The 22,600-nt window shown below is 41.6% G+C and overlaps 1 non-coding gene across 1 annotated transcript; it reads right to left on the bottom strand.

Annotated features, from left to right (window-relative positions):
* Positions 1–11,243: 11,243 nt before the first annotated feature.
* LOC141636773 (small nucleolar RNA R71) lies at positions 11,244–11,352 on the bottom strand. Its single transcript, XR_012541359.1, has one exon. It is a non-coding gene; the product is annotated as a small nucleolar RNA R71 (small nucleolar RNA).
* Positions 11,353–22,600: the final 11,248 nt, after the last annotated feature.

Genomic DNA, 22,600 nt, shown 5'->3' with positions numbered 1-22,600 from the left:
TCGAATTGTAGACACTATTCTTTGCAACACCAATAGCAGCCTGCGAGTCACAGTGTAGGGAGACCGGTGTTAGCCGTCCGCCCCATACCGGTATATCAGCTAAAAGGTTTCTCAACCATTCAGCCTCTTGTCCTGCCAACTCAAGAGCTATGAACTCAGATTCCATGGTGGAGCGTGTGATACAAGTCTGTTTAGAGGACTTCCACGATATAGCACCTCCACCCATGGTAAAGACATAACCACTAGTAGAACAGATCTCATCGTTACTGCAACCTTGAGATTCGCATCACAATATCCCTCTAACACAATGAGAAATTTACTATAATGCAAACATAAGTCTACTGTTCCTTTTAAGTACTTTAGTAAACGACGAAGAGCATTCCAGTGTTCATTATTAGGGTTATGTGTATAACGACTCAGTCTACTAACTGCATAAGCAATATCTGGTCGAGTACAGTTCATTAAAAACATCACACTACCTAGGATTTTAGCATACTCTTCTTGGGAAACACTCTTGCCTAAGTTTTTACACAAGTGTACACTAGGATCATAGGGTGTTCTAGCAGGCACATCATCAAAGTAGTTAAACTTTCTCAACACTTTTTCAACATAATGAGATTGATTTAGACAGATTCCATTGGAGTTTCGGATGACCTTAACTCCTAGGATAACATCAGCTTCTCCTAAGTCCTTCATCTCAAATTGTGATGACAAAAAATCTTTGGTTCTAATTATGACCTCCAAATTATTACCAAGTATTAACAGGTCATCAACATATAGGCATATAATTACACAATCAGATTCCATCTTTTTTGAATAAACACATGAATCAGAATTGTTAACCACATAGCCATTACTTATTAAAGTGTTGTTAAATTTCTCATACCACTGTTTAGGTGCTTTTTTCAGTCCATAAAGTGACTTGTTCAGTTTACACACTTTACTCTCTTGAGCCTCAATCACAAAACCTTCAGGTTGAGACATATAGATCTCTTCCCTTAGTTCACCATTCAAAAAGGCAGTTTTAACATCCATCTGATGTATAACAAGGTTATGAATAGCAGCTAAGGCGACAAGAGTCCTAATAGTCGAAATTTTGGTCACAGGAGAGTAAGTATCAAAATAATCAATACCCTTCTTTTGTGTAAAGCCACTAACTACAAGTCTAGCTTTGAATCTCTCTATTGTATCGTCAGGTCTCATTTTCTTTTAAAGATCCATTTACTTGTAATGGGTTTACTACCTTTAGGTAAATCAGTCAACTCCCAAGTCTGATTTGACACAATAGAGTCAAGTTCACTTTTAATAGCATCTTTCCAAAAATTAGCATCAATGGATTTCATTGCCTCACTATAGGTTTTTGGGTCATCTTCTATTAAAAAGGCCGAAACAAACTCATCACTAGCACAAACAGTGTATCCTAGTTCAGACAACATAGTTGTATCATAATCATCACCGAAGTTCTTTGGGCATCTAGGTCTTTTACTTCTTCTAGGTTCAACAGAAACATCAATAGAAGTGCTAGCACTAGCATGTGAAGACAAATCAGGAGATGCAGCAGATAAACTAGGAGATGGTACAACATGATTTTCGAAAAGGAAAAACATGCTCAAAAAATTCGGCATCTCTAGCCTCAGATATAGAACGGTCACTCAAAGACATAAATCTATAAGCAGAGCTATTTTGAGCATAACCTATAAACACACAATCATAGGTCTTAGGTCCAACGGTAGGTCTCCTAAAATCAGGTAAACCCACTTTAGCTAAACACCCCCATACCCTAAGGAAGCTCAGGTTAGGAGGATAGCCCTTCCAAATCTCGTAGGGTGTCTTGTCAATTTTCTTATGAGGTACACGGTTAAGAATGTGACAAGCTGAAAGAATTGCTTCCCCCCACATATCGTCAGATAGGCGAGAACTTAAAAGCATAGCATTCATCATTTCTTTTAAGGTTCTATTTTTACGTTCAGCTACACCATTGGATTGGGGTAAATAAGGTGGACTAGTCTCATGTATTAAACCATTTGCAAGACAAAAGTCGGCTAGATAAGCTGGATTTATACTCACCACCTCTATCAGACCTTACCCTTTTAATTTTTCTGTCAAGTTGGTTCTCAACTTCATTCTTAAAGTTTATAAAAGAGTGTTCAGCTTCATCTTTAGTCTTAAGCAAATAGACACGGGTGTATCTAGAACAGTCATCTATAAACGTAACATAATAATTCTTGCCACCTCTACTTGCAACATTTTTGAAGTCAGCTAGGTCGGTGTGAATTAACTCAAGAAGACTCGTGTTCCTAGTAGTCACAGGTTTACTAGGTTTCTTTGTAAACTTAGCCTCAACACAACTAGCACATTTAGAGAATTCTTGACTCGTCAAACTCGGAATTAAACTCATAGTTCTAAGTTTTTTAATATAATCCACATTCACATGACCTAACCTACCATGCCAAACATCAATAGACTCAGCGATATAAGCAAAAGAAGATGCAATATTATTAATAGCAGAATCAGAGTTCAATGCAAAAAGACCCCCAGAAAGATAACCCTTGCCCACAAATTCCCCATTACGCGACATTACCATCTTGTCAGCCTCAAAAACAAGTTTCAAACCAGCTTTGTTTAATAAGGCACCAGACACAAGGTTTCGACGCAATGAGGGTACAAATAAAACATTACTGAGAGCAAGTGTTTTCCCCGAGGTGAGTTTGAGAAAGATCTTGCCTTTGCCTGTGATCTTTGCAGATGAATAATTACCCATGTAGACGCATTCCGCATCAGCAACTTCCTCGAACTCAGCAAATAAACCCCTATCAGCACAGAGGTGTCTCGAAGCTCCAGTATCCAAGACCCATTCAGCAACATTACCCACCAGATTAGCTTCCACAACCACAGCTGCAATAACATCATCAGTCACAGCAACATTGGCCTCAGCAGATTTCTTCTCAGAACATTGGTAGGCTTTGTGCCCAGGTTTTCCACAGACATAGCAGACAATAGGACCCTTGGCAGCTTTCTGAATCTTAGGAACCGGTTTGGTATGCTTCCTGGACCATTCTTCTTAGCAGGACCCTGGTTCTTACCCTGACCAACCTTGGCCTTACCCTTACCCTTATATTTCTCAAAGCATTAGACGGACCACCGGACTCAACCAGATTAGCTTTTTAAAGAAGCAACAGCAGAACAGTCCACAGATTGACTAGCAGGAAGGTCTTTAAGGCGATTAGCCTCCTCGGTCCTCATATGTCCTATAAGTTCTTTAAGGGACGGGTCTTTCTTTTTGTGCTTAAGTTGGTTTCTGTAATGAGACCAGGAGGGAGGGAATTTCTCTAGCAGAACATTAGCTATAAAGATATCATCAAGTTTCATGCCTTCATTCACAACATCAGCACATAGGTTTTCATAGACATGGACTTGATCCATGATAGGTTTCCCGTCAGCCATTTGAAATCCCAACCATTTTCCCACAACATACTTCTTTTTCCCCGCATCATCAGCCCCATACTTAGTTTCTAAAGACTCCCAAATAAACTTAGCAGACTTATTCTGAAGAAATAAGTCGAACAGGTGTTGGTCATATTATTCGAATATGCCACCTAGCGGTTTTGTTGTCCTTGACAAATTTTGCAATATCCTCTTCATTGGACTTAACATCTTTAGCGGCGGGAGGGTCGTCTCAACATCAGTAGGGGTGATAGGTTTAGGCGGGTCATTAAATAAAACATAATCAATTTCTAACTGCTCAAAATACATCAATAATTTCTGGGACCAACGCTTATAATTATGACCATCTAACGATTCCAGATTCGCCAATTCAGGAACAATTTTCGAAATAACAGACATGTTGCAGCAACAAATAGTTTTCAAATTGTTATTCGATAGATGCAGAAACAGAAGGAGAATAGAAATACCAATCGAAGACGAAAATATAAGCGATGAGAAAAAACCCCGAATGTAGTGTCGTAGTATAAACCACTGCCTTGAAAACTATTTCTCCGGTACGACCGTGGTGGCGATCAGCTAGTGTCGGTAGTTCCCCAAAGTTAACAATACAGTCCCCACGCAGTTCCGCCCACTCGGAACTGTGAGACTTGGAACGATGAAATCAACAATACCCAGAAATATATGAGAGTGCAGAGAAGACGAAGAGAAGAGAAGAGAAGAGAGTTTGATTTGATTTTCTGTATGTAAAATGCTGTGAAGAGGTTCGAATTTATAGGCGAAATAGGTCAGTTACAGGAGCCAGAAACCGACTCCTGAAACCCAGCCACAATCCGAGTTAGTGGGAGTAAGACTCTCCCCACTAACAGTCAGTTTGACTGACGTATTCAACTCAGCAAACAAAAAACACAGTCCAAAATAAAACTCGGATCCGGCCCAAAAAGATAGGCACAGCCCGCCGCAGGCGATTCCCAATTCCCGAATCCGGGCCGGGCTCGGGCACGGGCACGGTGTCACGGTCCGCTACTTTTGCCGGACCGTGGCGCGCACCTTTGCCCGTCTCAAGGCAAGATGCAAGCGACAAGGATCTTCGTACTAGTGAGTGATCGCCCACTAGCACGATACTCGGGTCTCGGGGTGTGAGTCGGGATCCTAGTGTCGATCCCACAAATACGGCTTGTTAGTAAAGTGAAGGCTAAGAGTCGTTCACAACAAAGCAACAACAAGCAATACGAAGGCACAAGGTAGGAAGTAGATTTTCATTCACTAGTACTCCCTAAAGAGGGAAATTTGATATTTACATCCTGGTAGCAGGAAACATTGATTTTACAAGTTTAGTTCAGAATAGCGATATACCTATTTATGGAAACCTATTCTAAAACTACTAAGAAAATACTTACTACAAATGTACAAGGGAAATGAAATTACATAAGCATAAATCTAAGGGTTCAAGTGTGCGGATCGTCACACTCTCCCCCACCTAATCTGTTGCCGCCCTCGGCAACACAAAAAATCTTGAATGGTGCTTCAGTGAGACATCCTCGGTGAGCTCTGACTGTCCATGCAGTGTTGGGGATTGGCTTGTACAACTCGGATTGAATGTGCGCTTCGTCCCAAACAATGACTGGCCTCTTCGTCCCCTCAAGGATAGGCTGGAGTTCCTTGACATAGAAGCTGCCGAACATCATGTTCTCCAAGTTCACCATGTGCTCCTTGTCTCTCGGGAACGTCCACTTTGCCGCTGCTTGAAAAGTCCTCTCTCGGGATTCCTTCAAGTACTAGCCCCAACGGACCTTCATCTTGTCTCTCGACACTTCAGCATCTGCATTCAAGGGAATGTGAGATCTCCAGGACGCCGAATCAACATTTCGGCGCGGCCCCTTGATGGTACGAGGCCTTCTCTCTTGGGTCGACTGACTCGCAAACCAGGACGTCGATTCAGCACATCGACGCGGCCCCCTGATGGTACAAGGCCTTATCTCCTGGGTCGACTGACCCGCAAACCAGGACGTCGATTCAGCACATCGACGCGGCCCCCAGATGGTACGAGGCCTACTTCTTTGGGCATCTCGGCCCTCATTGTCTACTCCTCGGTGAGGGGGTAGACTCTTCTTTCGTCCCCCAGGCCACTTAGCATCGTAGTTAGCCTGGGTCTTGTTCGCCCTTGGCTCCACCGAACCTTTAGGCATTCTCCAAGGTCGCATCCCTTGTTTCGGCGTCGGTATCACCCTCATAGCCGAAATTCGATGTTGCCCCTTGTCTTCGTCATTGTCTCACCGTCTTCACTACGATAGACCCCATTAGTAGCATTGATCCGTCACTCGGTTTCAATACCACCAATGCTTTCGAAAGAAGCGCATCCCAGTACTAACTTGAAGTCATCCAGCGGAACGGTGGTGAAGTCGAGCTCCCCTGCCCACTCACCCACTTGGACCGCGACCTTCTTAGCCACTCCTTGTACGCGTCTCATTTTCTCATTGACCGGCTTCAGACAGCTGTTAGCATCCCGTAGAACTAGCCCCAACCGATCCGCTTCCTCTTTCGTAACAAAGTTATGGGAGGCGCCCGAGTCGATTAAGGCTCGTGCTTTCTTCCCATTCACCATCAAGTCCACGTACATGAGCCCGTTGGATTTCTTGGCGGAGGACTCTTCGTATTTCCCCATCGCGCTGATCCGTTGGAGTGAGCCCATTCGTGGTTGGTCTTCACCATCACTCGAGTCTTCGTTACGCTCTTGGTGATAGTCGGCCAACGCCTCATCAAGACGTTCTTGAGCCCCTTTCGGCATCTTCTTGAACATGGCATTGAACGCCGCTTGGTTCGGACAATCGGCCATCTTGTGAGGACCCTTGCACACAAAACACGCGAATGGTCTCTTCGTTGTGGAAGCAGTAGAGTTTCCCACCTTCGAAGACGAGCTTGAGGGCGAGTTTGTAGTGCTCGCCGATTGGGCTTGACTTCCTTGTGAGCGGAACCGACTGTTCCCAACTGAAATGGCGCTGTTTTGTGGCCTTTGTCCATTGTACCCACTCTGTGACGCACCAGTATTCCCCGTTGGTGCCACCACTCTTGGTGCCTCTCGCTCCCCGTGAAAGTCGAGCAGGCGCTCCGCAGCTGATATGGCCGAAGACAGAGTTTTGGGATTCTGCCTCATGACCTCCTGTTGTGCCCACCTCTTCAACCCATCAATGAATTCGAATATCCTTTCCGTCTCGGACATTTCGGTAATCTCGAGCATGCACGCTGAGAATTCCCTCACATATTCCCAGATTGATTTGGTGTGCTTGATTTCCTTTAACTTCTTCCGAGCAACAAACTCCGTGTTCTCGGGGTAGAAGTGATCCTTCAAGATCCTCTTGAAGTCGGCCCACGATGTCACCGTAATCGTGCCCGCATCGATTTCCTTGTACCTAGCCCTCCACCACATCTTGGCATCGTCGACTAGATACATGCTTGTCGCCACCACATCTCAAGGTCACAAACCGTCTTTTGCAACTCCTCGAGGCTCGCAGCCATCCGCATAACGATGTCCTCGAGTTTGGGAAGCTTGACGTCGATTGCGTCCTCTAAGGCATCCACTCAGTCCTCGATTGTTTCGCCCATTTTCTCGATCTCGAGGAACAAATACGGCGTGCAGAAACCCGTCCGAAGACCGGGCTCTGATACCAAATGTCACGGTCCGCTACTTTTGCCGGACCGTGGCGCGCACCTTTGCCCGTCTCAAGGCAAGATGCAAGCGACAAGGATCTTCGTACTAGTGAGGGATCGCCCACTAGCACGATACTCGGGTCTCGGGGTGTGAGTCGGGATCCTAGTGTCGATCCCACAAACACGGCTTGTTAGTAAAGTGAAGGCTAAGAGTCGTTCACAACAAAGCAACAACAAGCAATACGAAGGCACAAGGTAGGAAGTAGATTTTCATTCACTAGTACTCCCTAAAGAGGGAAATTTGATATTTACATCCTGGTAGCAGGAAACATTGATTTTACAAGTTTAGTTCAGAATAGCGATATACCTATTTATGGAAACCTATTCTAAAACTACTAAGAAAATACTTACTACAAATGTACAAGGGAAATGAAATTACATAAGCATAAATCTAAGGGTTCAAGTGTGCGGATCGTCACACACGGCGCGCGCGCGTGTGCGAGCTGAATTAAGCACCTCGCAAGGCTTCCACAAAAGCCTCCCTTGACCCCACTAGTGATATGGTAAGGAGGGTGAGTATATATAAACTCATAAAACTTCCTTTTCCTCACCAATGTGGGACAATTGGAAACACTTCAAAGGCAAAAAAGCGAGAAAAAGGATTGTACATCAGATATACTACATCATTCTTATTGACTTTTTGAGTTTTTGTATATTTTTTTCGAGTAATATAGAGTTTATAAATTACATTATACTTTTATGATGTCAAAAATCAATTTTTTTGAGCTTATATGTAATTTTTTTGAGTTACAATGTAATTTTTTGAGATTAAAGTTTAAGTAAATAAACTCAAAAACTTTATAATAAAACTCAAAAAATTTAGATTAAAACTCAAAAACTTTATATTAATGCTCAAAAAGTATACCATTATTACATCAGATTTATAATCCTCTTACTGGGTACAATAATACGCATGAGTTATTCAATAATGATAAGAATTTTCAAATTAATGTTGCTTAGAAAATGTAATACTATAAAAAAATTATCAAATTACACGGTACAAAATCTAGTTAGATATAAATCAAAGTAAAACCCAGAACACTTAGTTTGCTTCAACCTACGCTTCATCAAATTTTCGATCTCATAACTCTGAACCCATCTCCGCGACCTCCTTGGTCCCCACCCCATCACGGTATTATCCCTATAATCACCGTGCCTACCACCTTTGCTCTTTCCCCAATACTTAGTAACATCGAGTGTTGACGGCAACGATTCACTATTTCCCCAATAGCAAGCCGGAAAGCTCACGCCTATGGAGATGCGCCACTCCGAGTCACGACGATGTCGATTATCAATAACCAGGTTTGAAAACTAATGGTTTTATCCTGATTACTTGTTATTTATAGTGAAAACCTTTGAGTATTGAAATCGATTATTGACTTTTGATTTACCCTATTTCAAATTGAATATTATAGTTTCCAGATTTTTAGAACAAAATTCAATTATTCTAAATTTTAATTAACTATTTTGATTTGAATACTCATATTTTTTTATTGACAACTTTGAATTTTAAGTTGAAAATTGTACATTGAAATCTCTACCACATTGTTACGAGATATATTTTGATACGGTTTTATTTGTTTCCATATTTCGGTTTATATCGTTTATATTATGCCGGTAGAATATAGGGTTTCGTAAAGATTGTACACCTATATATACTTGTCGTTCTCATTGTATCAAGCACGTCAATGCAATACAAAAATCTTTCCCCTATCTTCATCTATTTCTTTACATGGTAATCAGAGCTAGGTTTTCTAGCATTATATGAGCAGCAAGGAGGGAGATACTGAAACCTCAAGCGCTGTTAGTAAGCACGACATACACGCAGATTACGATTTAGAATCTGACGGTACACACGCAAATTCTGATTCTGAATTTGACGATATGACAAAGGGCACAAAGCTCAGTCCGTATTTCCTATCAACTGCCGATAAATCAGGAGATAAATTGATTGTCGTTGAGTTGAAAGGAAATAATTATGATGAATGGGAAGTGAAGATGAAGGGAGCGCGTCGTTCGAAGAAAAAGACAGGCTTCATCGATGGTTCGATTAAGAAACCAGCCGATAATTCTGAAGACCTTGAAGATTGGTATATGGTGAATGCGATGATAGTCAATTGGATTTTCAACACGATTGAACCAGGCTTTGGTTAGTCGATTACTTATGTTGAGGAAGCTAAGGCGCTATGGGACGACATAGAACAGCGTTTGATGTATCACTTTCATATATACTTTTATAGCTCCCTTTACATCATATTTCATACCGTTTCGTGCCTATTATATCATTTATATGCTTTATTTCAATGAATTGTCGATACTGCCGCTATTTTGTGTTTTGATGCAGAAATGACTCAATATAAGTGTGATCAAGTTGAGATTAGCATAGCGGAGACGGCACGGTAGAGTACACGAAGCATGGCACGGGAAACGAGGAATCACGAAGACTAGAAGTGAAAGAAGAGAAGAAAGAACCTGTGAAGCAAGTTCCTCGATCGAGCAGCTGTCCTCGATCGAGTCACTTGCGACTCGATCGAGGATCCTCTCTGGCGGGTTTTATTTCCGGAATTTCCTAAAACGTTAATCTTTTGTTATAAATTAAAGACTCATGTTTTATTGTTAGACTACGTTATATTTTGCTTGGATATTGCTGGAAAACTCTCTAGAACCCTAATCTTTCCCTTGTATGGTACTAATCTTTCCTCGTTAATTAATCATTATTGTTTTATGTTCTTCAATTATTGCTTTCATCTTGCAATTATGTTTTCATCTTTAATCATACTTGTTGTTGTTATTATAATCATGAGTAGCTAATCCCCTCATCTAGGATGAAGGGGATCTAGGTTAATTAAAAAGGGAAAATCAATTAGTTGCTATTGATATCATTAAAGTTGTTTGATTATTGTAATTCTTCTAGTTAATCACTTGAGGCCTGAGTTATTAATTAGTGTAGCGAATCGATCCTATCGCCGATCGGGTTAGACTTGATATAGGTTGCGATAATCAAATAGAAAGTATCTAATCATAGCGACCGCATATTAGAATCGATCTAAAGGGCATAATGGAGTCGACCGATCTTATGACCTTAAACAACTTGATAAATCTAGTAATTGATTGATAATCCCCGACTGATTGACCTAGTGAACCTAATTCCTAGACTTTTAATAATATTGTTATTCATCCTTTATTTACATTGCAATTAGTTTGTTAGAATCAACTCAAAACAAAACCCCCCGAAATCGATTACTTCTTTTGACTTAAATACTCTTAGACTTAGCTTTTACCGCCTCCTGTGGATTCGATACCTGTCTTATCACTAGCTATTCTTGTTAGTCCTGAGATAGTTTCTTTGATTTGGTAATACGACTTTAGCCATATCAAATTTGGCGCCGTTTTAGGGGAGGCAACAATTGTTTAGTCTGTTTGTGTTTATTTTGTCTTTTTGTCTCGGGAACCAGTTCCTTGAGACCGTTCTCACACTTTATTGTTAGTTCCGTTTATGCCCAGGTCTAATAGGTGTGATTATTCCTTTTGATCCTGAACCCGAGAAGACTTTTCGCTACAGACGGAAATTTAATCAAGAGGTGGGTCAAGTAGAAGACTTGAGTATACTTGACGTCGAAACGGCGAGCTCAACCGAGACAACCCGATCGGTCCTACGAAGAGGAAGAGGACGAAATTCCTATTCCTGAAATTCCAATTATTATTTGAAAGTCCTAAAGCCCCCATCATGCCTACCTTAGCGGATCACTCGAGCCAACCTTGGCTTCTATTCCACAAGGATTCAAGTCGCCCACTACTACCAATGGAACATTCGAGATTCGGCCATCTTACATCAATTTGGTGGAACGAAACATGTTTGGAGGGACAGCTGCTGAGGACCCTGCAACGCACATGGAGAAATTTATCACTTACTGCTGTTCTATTCCATTATCAACTGGAGTGACACAAGATCGGGTGAAGCGGTGCTCTTTCCTTTCTCTCGAAAGATGGAGCTTGAGTTGTTGAGGGATATGGATATGATATCTTGAAGGAGTTCTGTTGGAATTCCTTGGCTCTTGCTTTCTACAAGAGGTACTTCCCACCTCAAAAGACTAATGCTTTGAGGAATCAAATTACTAGTTTCAAGCAAGCAGCTACTGAAGATTTGAATGAAGCTTGGACTCGCTTCAAGCGTTTAGTTCAATCAGTTCCCCATCATGGTTTCCCAAAGTGGTTCCTTTGCAACCAGTTTTATAACGGGTTGTTTGACGATCATCGTGCCCTTTTGGATTCATCTGCGAATGGGAGGTTTCAAGATAACACCAATGATGGTGATGCGTGGAAGTTGATTGATCAGATTGCTACCCATACCGCCAGGTATGGAAATCTTAGGGGAAGCACGCGAGGTACTGGAGTTGATAGTGCTCTGGCAGCACAGCTGGAGACTATTTCAGCCCAAATTCTTTGAGATAAAGACTACCCAATCATTGGGCGAGAAAGAGAGAGTTCATGCTATGAGTCGCAAGTAGAGGAGACTTGTGCTAGATGCGGTTTAGATGGTCATGGTGCAGGTGATTGTATGAGCACATTTGAGCGGAGTTAATGCTTTTCGGGCTTACGGACAAGGTGCACAAGGTACACCTTTCTCCAACTTTTACAATGAAAGAACGAAGGAACATCCTTTCCTTCAATGGTCTAGTCAGAATGTGCAAAACCCCAGCGATCACAACCGCAGAAGAATGTTTATATCCCTCCCAACAATCGTGGTAATCAGTCACAAGGGGGATATCAAAGGCAAAATCAAGGAGGCCAGCAGTTTAAAAATCAATATCAACAGCCTCCTCAGCAAACTCCTCAACAAATTCCTCAACAAGCTCCGAACAATGATATGGCAGAGTTGCGCAATCTTTTGCAACAAAATTTGTCAATGCGAGCGAACGGACGGCTCAAATTTCTGAGGTGATTGCCCATAACTAGATGCTAGATAATCGGGTGGCTCAGATGGCGCTTCAAAATCCATCAAAACAGGCCGTGTGTCTTCCTCCTCAAGGCAAACAAGCTCATGAGCAAGCTAATGTTATTCAGCTGAGAAGCGGTACTTCTTATACGAATCCCGACCTGCAAAGTCTTGAGAATGAAGTGCCCATTACTGTTGATGAAGACCCTTACATGCATCCCAAAGGATTGGGTAATTTGGAGCTTAGTGATGATGAGAAAGAGCTGTGAAGTTGAAACACGAGTGACGATAAAAGTAAAAAAGACGAAAAAGTGAACCGCAAAGGTTCTCGACCGAAGTCACGGCGAATCGATCGAGGATCCACCCGGCTCGATCGAGTCACCCCGACTCGATCGAGGATCCACCAGCTCGATCGAGTCACCCCGACTCGATCGAGGATCCAATATTGCCGGTAGACGGTGTTTCAAAACTTGTTTCTAAGGAGAAGCAAGCCGAGCCCATAACTATTTCTCTACCTTTTCCTCACCGACAACAAAAATCCAAGTGGATAAGCGATTCGGTAAGTTTATGGAGGTCGTGAAGAATCTACGGGTAAGTGTCCCTTTTACTGAATTGACTACTCAAGTGCCGGCTTATGCAAAGTTCATGAAGGAGATTTTGACAAGGAAGAGATCCTTTGACGCGGTGGAAACTATTGCTTACACTCAAAAGTGCAGTGCCATGTTGCCAATTAATACACCACCCAAATTAAAGGAACCAGGAAGTTTTTCTATCCGTTGTCATATTGGTCATCTTTTTATTAGTAAAGCTCTTTGTGATTTAGGAGCTAGTGTCAGCGTTATGCCGTATTCATGCGTAAGAAATTAAATATGGGTTCGTTGTGATTACTAATATGACACTGCAGATGGCCGATAGATCGGTTAAGCACCCACTGGGGGTGTTAGAGGATGTTCCCGTTCGTATTGGGAAATTTTACATCCCCGTTGATTTTGTTGTCATGGACATGGCTGAAGACAACCAAATCCCTATCATCTTGGGCAGACCATTCTTACATACTGCGGGGGCGGTTATAGATGTTAGGCAAGGGAGATTGACCTTAGCTGTGGGGGATGATACGATTATTTTCAACTTGGAAAAAGCATTGAAAAACCCCATGATAGAAGAAACTTGTCATAGTATAGATGTTGTTGATTTTACTATTGATGAGTGTCTTCCTATTTGTTTGGACAGGGATCCTCTAGAGATTGCCCTGGTTTCTGGTCCAGCTGATCAGACGGGTTCATGGAGTCCAGAAGTTCATCGAATTGAGAAGCTTCTAACTGGAGAGGAATGCCCACATCAGAAGGTATATAGTTTGGGTGTCACACCTAAGGTAACTGAGGTAAAGAAACCTGAATTAAAACCTCTTCCCTCTCATCTCAAATATGAATTTCTTGATGACTGTGAAATGAACCCAGTGATTGTCAATGCTAACCTAACTGAAGGTCAACTATCGCTTTGTTGATTTGTTTTGAGAACTCATAAAAAGGCAATTGGGTATAGCATTGACGATCTCAAAGGTATTAGTCCTGATTTTTGTATGCATAGAATTCACTTGGAAGAAGGCCACAAGCCTAGTGCACAAGGTCAGAGACGACTAAATCCTCCAATGCAGGAGGTGGTAAGAAAAGAGGTACAGAAATTACTTGATGCTGGTATTATTTTCTCTATTTCTGATTCTAAATGGGTCATTCCTGTCCAAGTTGTACCTAAGAAGGGAGGTACTACAGTAGTGAAAAATTATAAGAATGAATTGATTTCTACTAGACTTGTCACAGGATGGAGGATGTGGATTGACTATAGGAAGTTGAACACGGCCACTAAAAAGGACCATTTCCCACTTCCTTACATTGACCAAATGTTAGAGAGATTAGCGTGTCATAGTTATTTCTGTTACCTAGATGGCTACTCCGGTTTCTTTCAGATACCCATTCATCCTGAGGATCAGGAAAAGACCACTTTCACTTGTCCATATGGTGTATTTGCTTATAGGAGGATGCCCTTTGGCTTATGTAATGCTCCTGCTACCTTTCAGCGTTGTATGATGGCCATATTTTCTGATTACATAGAGTCTATCATGGAAGTCTTTATGGATGATTTCAGTGTATATGGTGCGATTTTGATGTTTGCTTGAGAAACTTGACTAAGGTTTTGCGGCTGTGAGGAGAGCAACCTTGTTCTCAAGCGGGAGAAGTGCCACTTCATGGTTCTGAAGGGGTGGTACTCGGTCATTTGGTGTCGGGTAAGGGTATTCAAGTGGACAAAGCTAAGGTTGAGGTAATTGAGCAACTCCGTACCGGTTAATGTCAAAAGTGTGCGTAGTTTTCTTGGTCATGCAGGGTTCTATCGCCGCTTTATAAAGGATTTTTCTAAAATTGCTCAACCTCTAACTCGGCTTCTTCATAAAGATGCTTCTTTTGTGTTCTTGACAAGTGTATTCAAGCCTTTGTGAGGATCAAACAAGCACTTATCTCGGCTCCTATTATCCGATCTCGGATTGGAGCCTTCCTTTTGAGATTATGTGCGATGCGGTGACTATGCGAGTTGGAGCTGTTTTGGGGCAGCGAAAGGACAAGGTGTTACATGCCATTTACTATGCAAGCAAGACTCTCGATGATGCCCAAATCAACTATGCTACTACAGAGAAGGAGCTACTTGCAGTTGTCTATTCATTAGACAAATTTAGAGCTTATCTTGTTGGTTCTAAAGTTATTGTTCACACTGACCATGCAGCTTTAAAGTATCTTTTAACCAAACAAGAAGCTAAACCTAGACTTATTAGATGGATTTTATTGTTACAAGAATTTGATTTAGAAATCCGTGATAAGTCCAGTTTGAAAATCTTGTTGCGAGATCATTTGTCCAGTTGCGATTTTCGGGAAGAGATCTTTCCCATTGATGACTCTTTTCAGATGGAATTTTTGTTATTTGTAGCTGCAAATACTCCATGGTTTGCAGATTATGCCAATTATTTGGTAGGAGGTATGCTTCCTCCTGATCTTTCTTATCAGCAGAAGAAGAGGTTTTTGCATGACATGAAGCGATATTTCTGGGACGACCTATATCTATTCCGGGAGTGCGCAGACGGTATCTACAGACGATGTATTCCAGAGGGTGAGGTACGTGTCATCCTTTCTTATTGTCACTCTTCTTCTTATGGAGGTCATCATGGTCCTTCTAGGACATTTGCTAAGGTAATGCAATCGGGTTTTTATTGGCCTACTATCCTTAAGGATGCTACTAATTTTGTCCGTTTTTGTGATGCTTGTCAAAGAACTGGCAATATCTCGCAAAGGCATGAGATGCCTCAAACTAGAATCTCCGAAGTAGAGATTTTTGATGTTTAGGCATTGATTACCAAGGGCCGTTCCCTACATCTTTTGGGAACCAATACATATTAGTAGCTGTAGATTATGTTTCTAAATGGGTGGAGGCAATTGCCACCCCCACTTGTGATGCTAAATCTGTTAAGCTGTTTCAGAAGACTATCTTTCCACGGTTTGGAGTGCCTCGCGCAGTGATCAGTGATGGAGGCAAGCATTTCAATGAGCGTCATCTCAATTCTCTCATGAAAAAGTATGGCGTTACACACCGAAGAGGGCTGGCTTATCATCCTCAAACTAGTGGACAAGTAGAGGTTTCCAACAGAGAGCTGAAACAGATCTTGGAAAAGGTGGTAAGCAAGAACAGAAAGGATTGGAGTCGGAAGCTCGATGATACTTTGTGGGCTTACCGTACTGCTTTCAAAACGCCGATTGGAACCTCACCCTACCGACTTGTCTATGGCAAGTCCTGTCATTTACCTGTGGAGCTTGAGTACAGGGCTATGTGGGCCATAAAAGAGCTGAATATGGATCCCTCACTGGTGGGTGAGAAGCGACTGATGCAGTTGAATGAGCTTGATGAATTTCGACTGCATGCCTATGATAGTGCTCAAGTATACAAGGAGCGAACGAATAAGTGGCATGACAAGCATATCTTGCAAAGAGAATTTCATGTTGGTGAGAAAGTTCTCTTATTTAACTCTCGTTTCCGCTTGTTTCCAGGTAAATTGAAGAGTAGATGGTCTGGACCGTTCACCGTTACTGATGTGAACAAATTTGGGTCAGTTACACTGCATTCTGACACAGGAAAGACCTTCAAAGTGAATGGGCAACGCTTGAAGACATACTATGAAGGTGCTTTTGTGGGGGTAATAGAGGCTCTTGATCTCTTCCCCATTGATTCTTCTTACTGATGAAGAATTACGGTCGTGCGGGACCGCAAAAACCAGCGCTACCGAGAGGCAGCTCGGATTTTGTAAATTATTAGTTTGTACTTAGGTTTTTTAAATTCAAGTTTTGTTGTTTGTTTCTTATGTTCCTTGAACTTTGAGAGATGAGGAGAGGGTTCTTGATGTGTTTTCAAGTGCCTTTTGCAGGAATTTTGACGAGAATTGAAGCTATGAGTAACAAAAGACGAAGAAAGGAGCCCCAGCCTGCTTCCTCGATCGAGTCACCTGCGACTCGATCGAGGAACCTATCAGCTCGATCGAGTCACTTGCGACTCGATCGAGGAACCAGTGAAGAATTTAAAAAAGTTTAAAACGAAAGTTGGGTAGTCCTGAAATTGGTTCCTTGATCAAGCCAGCTGCGACTCGATCGAGGATCCAATTTAGACCGGGTTCCGCGTTTTATTTTCACCGGTTTTATGCTTTTGTTATCCTAATTTCTTTCCACTTCCTTCTTCTTTTCGTGCTACTTTCCTGCATTCTACCTCCTCTACTACTCATTCTCTCTATATTCATCATCAATCATCATCAAAACTCACTTAAAACTTGTGCTTACTTGCTTATTACTTGTTTGAATCGTTCTCTTGTGCTTATTTTCTCAATTCCATTACTTAGATTGCTCAGGTAAGTCGCGATTTTGCCTTTATGTGTCTCGAAAAATCTGATTTTTCTTGCTTATTTCTTGAGTTTATTGTATTGAATCTTCCCTTGGTAGTATACAATTGCTATTTCCTTGCTTTCTAGCCCCTTAATTGTTGAAATTCATGCCTAATTTGCTAATTTGGGAATTAGGGTTCTTCAAAATCCGGGTAGAAATTTTGCATTAAATTGGTTAGAATTGTGTTCTATTGCTTGGAATCTTACATATTTGATACATACTCATGTTCCCCTATGTTTTTGGATGCTTTCATTGTCATTTGGAGTCTTAAAAATTGATTTTTTGGACCCATTATTGCCAAAAACGGGACTGTTTTTATGCCATTGATGAAGTTTAATTTTCTACTTGCTCTTATGTAGCTAATGTCGACTTCAAGGCAAGGAAATACGAGGACTAGAGAAAGGAGAGCCCCGGTTCAGCAACCCGAGGTGATTCCTGAGGAGATTGTGTCTTCGGAGGATGATTTGTCTCCTTTAGACGATTATCCATTTATCGAATTTCGTGACAAAGCCCAGAAAGACAGGTTTGTATACCTGCTAACTAAGTCTATGAGTGCCACGAGATGCGTGGATAGGAAAATTTTGCGCACATTGAAGATCGATGACATCATGTATGGTATGTTTAATGAAATTGGGTTGCAGGGTCTTTTCACGCTACACGAGTTATCTTACCCTGCCCTAACCCTTGAGTTTCTAAGCTCTTTTACTTATTTCCCCAGTGATCATCTCATCAAATTTCGTTTGCTTAATGTTGAACGGTCTTTAACCTTTGACCGTCTTTCGAAATCCACGGGATTAGACAAGCATCTTGTGGGGACTTGTATGGTGTTGGTGGGTTGTCTGCCGTTCGCTATTTTCCATTATTTACTGGTTATATGGATGCGGACGTCAGTGCTATGGCTTTGTTAGATGTCCAACACGTTTGTCTTCGTATGTTTTTGAGGTATTTGAGCTATTTGTTATATGGCCGGTCCGACAAGAGCAAGACCTCCACTATTGAGGTCTTAATACTTGCTAGTTACTTGAATCCTTATAGGGAGGAGACATTCCAATTCTCTCCCCCTGCTCTTGTGTGTTCGGCATTTGATAGAATGATTGGGAGGTACGGGAACCTTGACTGTGGTGCTCTTGTCACCAAGATTGCTAGAACATTTGTGACTTTGAGGGTGATGACCCATATGAGCCCATGGCTGATTATGAGCCACTTGTTGATGATGACCACCTTCGTTATGACATTTCTTATCTTGATATTAAGAATGGGAAGGACCATTCTTTGGAGGGTCCGAGGTGAGTCATACATGCTTCTTCCTTGCGCCCGTTTGCCTTTCGTCGACCCCCTCGAGGAGAGTACGGCCGTGGTGCGCCCACCACCCGTTACTTATCGATTCCGAGGACCTTTTGATTACTTTTTCTGGGTCTAGTACTACTACCACCACCGGCGGGCGCCGGCGACGACGTGCACCCACTACCCATCTGCCAGGCTCATTCCAGCCCGCTCCTCCTCCACCTCCTTCGGCCTATCCCACTTCAGGCTATGCTCCAGGTTACCATTTTGATCCCGTCATTGAACGGGAAGTGAGGATGCATACGGGCATCAACACTTTGCTTTGACAGAGAGGAGGATGTGGGAACAGATGGAGGCTATGACTTTAGCTTCCGGGGGGCAGTATCGCGGCGTGTCACCTTCTTACTACACTACTCTTGGTGACGATAGCCGTGTGTTCCATCTTTACGGAGTGACTCCCACTGAGTTTGGACAGTTTAGCACCGACTTCGGTGCATTGGGCCGTCCCTTTTACACTCCAGTCCGCCCCCCTCAGCCTACTTCTGTTTTTGCGGAGGACACCGGTATCCCTTATTCTCAGAGGGGCCCGTTTGGCCAGTTTAGTGCTTCTACTTCCACTGATGCTGCTACTGGAGGCACTCGTGGTCGAGGCCGTGTTCGGAGAGCCACTCGCGGTAGAGGTCGTGGTCGTAGTGTCGTTCCTGATCCTGAGTTGATGTCCTTTTATGCCGAGATTGATGGTTTTGATGATACTGCTGATGCTACTGCTGATGGCGCCCAGTAGTGACAGCTGGTCACTACATCCCTCTTTTTCGAGGTGGTTTGGGGGAGGCTACTACATTACAGCTGGTATTATCTTTCTTTTTGTTTTTATTGCATTTCCTTTTTACCCTCTTCCCTTTGTTAGTTGTGTCCCATAGGTTGCTGGATTTCTGTGTGACTGCTATCCTGTAGGCGTCACAATGAGGACACTGTGACATTTAGGTTTGGGGGAGTGTGTTTATTTCTGTTGTGTGCTTTTATTTATTGTTGTGTGAAAAAAAAAATTGAAAAATTATAAAAATCCAAAAACATATCTTTTATTTATTTTATTTTGTTTATTTTGAGTCGAGTCTTGGTGAATTGTATAGCAATGATGATAACTTGCTTTGTCTTTGCATTTGAGTCTCATTTAGTTGTTCATGTACATTGTTTTGACCTGTTAGCTATATTGACCAAAGCTCTTTACTCAAGTCTTGACCGTCACAATATGCCTTATGCCGAGTAGACTTGACTTTATTTTGTTGGTAAACCACTTAAATTTCTGAGGTCTTTAGAGCTTCCTAGGCCGGGAACATTAATAAACCGGTCTCATTGTTATTTAGGCTAATGAGTGTGGTCTCCTTGTGGTATATGTAATATCAAACTGCATAAGTGTGACATTAGTTTCTTAGCTTTTGCGCGTTCATTTGATTAAGTACATGTGGATAGGCGATTCTTATTGTTCAAATAAGCCTTACATTACCCAGTTTTGTTAGCCCGTTTGAACCATGTAGCCATTTTATATCCTATTTCTTAGCTACATTCCAGAATTTGCCTACCTTTTTCGGGATGATCATGATTGCTTGAGTCTTTATTGTTATAGCTACTTTGGTTGGGTTGGGACTTTTATTGTCATGTGGGTAGTAGCTATCTTTTTGTAGCAATTGTGTGACCTCTTATGTTGAAAAAGAGAAGTATTATGAAGCAGCGAGAAAAAGAAAAAAAAAAGAAAAAAAAAGTCTCGAAAAAGAAAAAAAAAAAGAAAGAAAAGAAAAAGAGATGAAAAAGAAAAGAGTTTCGAAAAAAAAAAAGATTCAAAAAGAGAAAAGAAGAAAAAAATGTATGCTTCATTCGGATTTGTTAGGAGGTCGTGAGTGGTAATTACTGGAGTCTAATGCACATTTGGAGAGCCTTTACATTTCTCTCATATGTTATCAAAGTTGAGATTATTTCTCATTTGGATGTTTGTTTTATTTCTTATTAGATTTGGCTATTGGTCTAGTCTTTGCGACTACCGTCCCGAGCCTCACATATCCATACGTGTTTTTGCACAAGCCACTTCTATACCCATGCCACTTTACCACCATTCTGTCCTTGATACATGTACTTGGTCTGTTTCGTGAATGCGTATTAGTTGGAGAATCTCTTATCACATTAAATTGCATGCATATCTCATAAGTTGAGTGAGAGTCTTACTTCTTTCTATCTTACATATATCTCACCCATTATGAGTGCATGAGTGAAACCGCGAGAATCCGACAAAATGGTCTTGCAAGGTTGAAAGGTATTTGGTTGAGTCTCGGTATCATGTCACATCTTGAGTAAGAGCTGCGTTAGTCTATTACCCGTGCTTTTGAATTTGTTTTATTAGCACAACTTCGGTCATTACTTTGTTATAGATATGGACAGCTGAGTCTTGTATGTGCCTAGACATTTGCTCTAAGTTATTCATTCACCATATGTTTGTTGTCCTTTGTTTTGGCCTGATTGCTTTGCTTGAGGACAAGCAAAGGTTTGGTTTGGGGGAGTTTGATGTATCACTTTCATATATACTTTTATAGCTCCCTTTACATCATATTTCATACCGTTTCGTGCCTATTATATCATTTATATGCTTTATTTCAATGAATTGTAAATCTGTAGCTATTTTGTGTTTTGATGCGAAATGACTCAATATGAGTGTGATCAAGTTGAGATTAGCATAGCGGAGACGGCACGGTAGAGTACACGAAGCATGGCACGGGAAACGAGGAATCACGAAGACTAGAAGTGAAAGAAGAGAAGAAAGAACCTGTGAAGCAAGTTCCTCGATCAGTCACTTCTTGACTCGATCGGCGGTATCCTCGATCGAGTCACTTGCGACTCGATCGAGGATCCTCTCTGGCGGGTTTTATTTTCGGAATTTCCTAAAACGTTAATCTTTTGTTATAAATTAAAGACTCGTGTTTTATTGTTAGACTACGTTATATTTTGCTTGGATATTCTTTGGAAAACTCTCTAGAACCCTAATCTTTCCCTTGTATGGTACTAATCTTTCCTCGTTAATTAATCATTATTGTTTTATGTTCTTCAATTATTGCTTTCATCTTGCAATTATGTTTTCATCTTTAATCATACTTGTTGTTGTTATTATAATCATGAGTAGCTAATCCCCTCATCTAGGATGAAGGGGATCTAGGTTAATTAAAAAGGGAAAATCAATTAGTTGCTATTGATATCATTAAAGTTGTTGTTTGATTATTGTAATTCTTCTAGTTAATCACTTGAGGCCTGAGTTATTAATTAGTGTAGCGAATCGATCCTATCGCCGACCGGGTTAGAATTGATATAGGCTGCGATAATCAAATAGAAAGTATCTAATCATAGCGACCGCATATTAGAATCGATCTAAAGGGCATAATGGAGTCGACCGATCTTATGACCTTAAACAACTTGATAAATCTAGTAATTGATTGATAATCCCCGACTGATTGACCTAGTGAACCTAATTCCTAGACTTTTAATAATATTGTTATTCATCCTTTATTTACATTGCAATTAGTTTGTTAGAATCAACTCAAAACAAAACCCCCCGAAATCGGTTACTTCTAGACAGCTTAAATACTCTTAGACTTAGCTTTTACCGCCTCCCTGTGGATTCGATACCTGTCTTATCACTAGCTATTCTAGTTAGTCCTGAGATAGTTTCTTTGATTTGGTAATACGACTTTAGCCATATCAGCGTTTTAGCATCGGTAACGGTCCAAAACTACATCGCGTGAAGGCTGCTATTGCAGGTTGTAAGCAAGGCGACAATGAATCCATTATCGAATATTTTGGACGGCTCAAACGATATTTGGATGAGCTCGATAAATTTGACAAGGACCCGACTTGCGATTGTACTGGTTGCAAGTGTGGGATTAACAAGCAACTCGAGAAGAAGCGTGATCAAAGCAAATTACACGATTTCTTATTGGGGCTTGGTTCTGATTACTCTGTTGTTTCATCTAATCTTTTGTTGCAGGAACCCTTACCATCTCTTAATAGGGCCTACTCCACTTTGATACAAGAAGAGGGAGTTCGTGGTAAATTAAAGCCGAAAGTAGCAGGGACTCGTGATGGCGAGACGAGAGCTGAACCCGTTGGCTTTGCTGCTCGGTTTCAGCCAACAACCCCTGTTCAACCGAGAACAGAGGAAGCAAAGGAAAGGGAGGTCTATACACAACGACCTTACTGTGACAAGTGCAATAAATTCGGGCACACA

Source organism: Silene latifolia, chromosome Y (assembly GCF_048544455.1).
Source record: "Silene latifolia isolate original U9 population chromosome Y, ASM4854445v1, whole genome shotgun sequence".
NCBI lineage: Eukaryota > Viridiplantae > Streptophyta > Magnoliopsida > Caryophyllales > Caryophyllaceae > Silene > Silene latifolia.
This window is presented reverse-complemented; position numbering and strand designations above follow the sequence as displayed.